Source organism: Grammomys surdaster, unplaced genomic scaffold, assembly GCF_004785775.1.
Source record: "Grammomys surdaster isolate TR1022 unplaced genomic scaffold, NIH_TR_1.0 98, whole genome shotgun sequence".
Taxonomy (NCBI): Eukaryota; Metazoa; Chordata; class Mammalia; order Rodentia; family Muridae; genus Grammomys; species Grammomys surdaster.
The window spans coordinates 5220605-5223731 of record NW_021604577.1 but is presented as its reverse complement, the minus strand read 5'-3'; the positions used below and the strand labels follow the sequence as shown (position 1 = coordinate 5223731).

The following is a 3127-nucleotide window of genomic DNA, read 5'->3' as shown; positions in this document are numbered from 1 at the left end:
CTACCTTTAGCTGTTTATTGTTCTCTTTTTTCCCCCGTTACAGGGTCAAGAGTTCGGCCTGCCCCAGAACTGGAAGTCTTGTAGGACACTTAAAATAAACATGCTTTCTTATACTCAGCGTCATCTCCCAACAAGATGTGATAATTTACAATATAAATATAATTTATATTGAAAGGAGTTAATCCCCAAACATATAGCAAGTCCCCTGTAAAGATTATTTATTTCCTGCCTCTAGAGGCACTGTAGGTGTGGCTGCTATGTCACATGTGCATCAATCAGTAGGTGACAGAGGAGAGGCTAAGACTTATGACCTGTGGACATCTGAATGATTAGTAGCCTAACAGTCACTGAAAAAAAAAAAGAAAAAAAAACCAGCAAGCCTGAGACTACCGCCTCTCTAGCACCAGAGGGTCCAGGACAAGGAACTAGCTTGAAATGACCACCAGGAAGAACTGGCTAGGCTCCCAGGATTGGAACAAACAAGAGACTAGAAGAACCTTACCTAAGACTTCAGGCTCTGGGCAAGAGTGAGCCCAAGACAGATACCCTCTCAAAGAACCATGTAGACAGGCTGGTTGAGGAGCCATGGATCCCTGATAGGGAGCTAAACTAGCCTAAGATGCCACCTGTCCATTGCCATTAAGGCCTGGAAGGGCAGACCATGCCATGGTGACCTGTGCTACATGCCATAATGCACAAGCAAGGTATAACATTTCTGAGATGACCCCAGATACTCAGAGAGCCCTGGTGTCATGAAGAGAAGCAAGAGAGCTGGTTGCCAACCCTAGCCAGCTTCAGTCCTCAGGACATTGCAGAAGTTATGGATGAACCACCCATGAACATGGAAAAGCTGTCCCTACCACTCATCTCCCATGTGGTGGCATGCGTGATGGGAAGATACCCTTATTCCCCCTTCCCCTTAACACCATGGCCCTGGGGTCATGAGAACAGGAAAACTAGCCCTGCCCCCCACCAGCTGCAGTACTCGGGAGAGCAGGCATCTCACCTGGAAAACATAGTAGAGCTAACCCTGGTAATGGCGGGCTCAGATGAGCCAACCCTCAGGTGAGAGCATAAGAGAGCTGCCCCACCAATTGTTACCATGCAGTGATACAGGTGGAGGTGAGATACTACCCTAGCCCCTTGCCAACTACAGCAGGCAGGAAAGCTGGCTCTAAGGTCGAGTGGGAGAGCTGGTCCTGCTCCTCACTTGCTGCAGCACACGGGAGAGCAGGCACTTTACCTCACCTGGGCAGCTGACCAGTAAAGCTGGCCCTGAATGTGAAGATTGTATCTGAGCTTGCCTCCTTCCAGACCAATAACTCATTTCAATGAACATCTCTAAGCAAAGAACATGGACAAAAGGGTACACTGTGGAACACCTATGACATACGACAGCTTTTACAATGAGATTTTTTTTTCTCTGTTGAGGAAGAGGTCACAAAGGCAGAGGGTAGGTATGAGGAGAGGAAGAGAGGAGGAGAATTGGGGTGCATGATGTGAAATTCACAAAGACCCAATCAAAAGTTTTAAAAGAGGTTATTTACTTAATGTACGTTCTATTTTTGAACTTCAACCGTGCTTTAAATTATTTGCATCTCAGCCCCGTAAGTTACAATAAGAATTTAGTGGAAAATATGTATCTTTTAAGTTTTTAAAATTTATTCCGTTCTCATACAGTACATTGCAGCCACAGCTTTCCCCTCCCCCCAGTCTTCCTACCCCTCCTCCACCTCCCTTCTTCCCCAGGTACACTGCTCCTTCATTTCGCTTCAGGGAAGAGCAACATAGTTTGGACGAAGGGATTTCAGTTTAAGATAAAAATAGCATGTATCTCACTGAAGAGCCAGATAATCCTTAATTGTCTTTATTTAAGGTAGCAAGGATTTAGAAGTTCATATACAGATTTGGTACATTAAGAGTTAACTAAAGTTCTTATCGAAGGTAGGAACTAGTGAATAAGAGCTGAATAAAAGCTACTGGTGCACCTACTGGAGTGCTATGCATATAAAATATGAGTCACCTCACTGACAGTGTGAAAGGCATGGTGATTGCTCTGACTATCTGTGGGGCACACACTGAGCTTAAGAACATTTCTCTTTGCTTTTATTTGACTTTCCTCTTGGCTGATTTCCTAAGATTTCTGTTTGTAAAATCATCCTACTTCAGCACACTCTAACAACTTCTTCCAGACCAGTTTCTCAATCACAGGAGTGTCAGATCACCAGGAAAGTGTGAACAAGATATATCCCTACCACATGACACCCTCAGGCATATCAAGCTCACTTGGAGGGTATACCAAATTTGGGGAGTTAGAAAATGCCCCTCAGTGACAGTAGCATTCTGATGTCTGCCTCACATAAAAAGTCCACCTCCCATACCCCATTTGCCACCGCAATCCACCATTCCAGACTGCATGGTATCCTCCAACAGAATCACTCAAAGCCTGCACTTCACATGCCAAGAGTCAAGGTAGGCTAACTTGATCTCTTATATGTGTGGTCTTAGCCAACTCACTCTAACAGAAAGGTCAAGACCAATACAGTTTTTTATGCTGTGAGAATTGTGCTAAACAGTAAGTATGGATTAGCATACTGAATTCTACAGTACACTACAAAGTTGATGCTATAATCCTCATCTTATAGATGAATAAATTAAATCTTATAGATAGAGTAATTGTTAGCTTGCTAAAATTACATAACCAATTGGTAAGGGAGCTAGGATAGAACTGAGTTCATCAAATTCTAAAAAGTTTTCATTTGATGGACTTCATTGTATTGGCTTTCAGAAATGGGGAAAGTAAGAAAAACCTATAGAAAAAAGAAAACTCTCCAAACATCAGGATAAAAATTAGTAGGAGTAGTAGCATAATACTAACACTGAGCTAGGAGATAGAAATTGCCTGAGAAACAGGAATGGTTGACAAGCTACACAGGGAAATGATGTGGCGGTTGTTCAGTTTATAAATAAAAGGGTATTCTCCCATCCATCAGATTCTCCTCCACAATTATTATGATAGATGAAGGTGACATAGTGTTGCCATATGGACTTTTGATAGGCTTCTGAAACCACTAAATGGAAGTGTCAATATAACTATCTTTCAACTGGTATAGAAAAACATCAAGTC

General features: G+C 42.8%; 1 pseudogene; it reads left to right on the top strand.

Moving 5' to 3' along the window:
• The first annotated feature begins 224 nt into the window (after positions 1–224).
• Positions 225–345, top strand: LOC114634326 (annotated as a pseudogene).
• Positions 346–3127: the final 2782 nt, after the last annotated feature.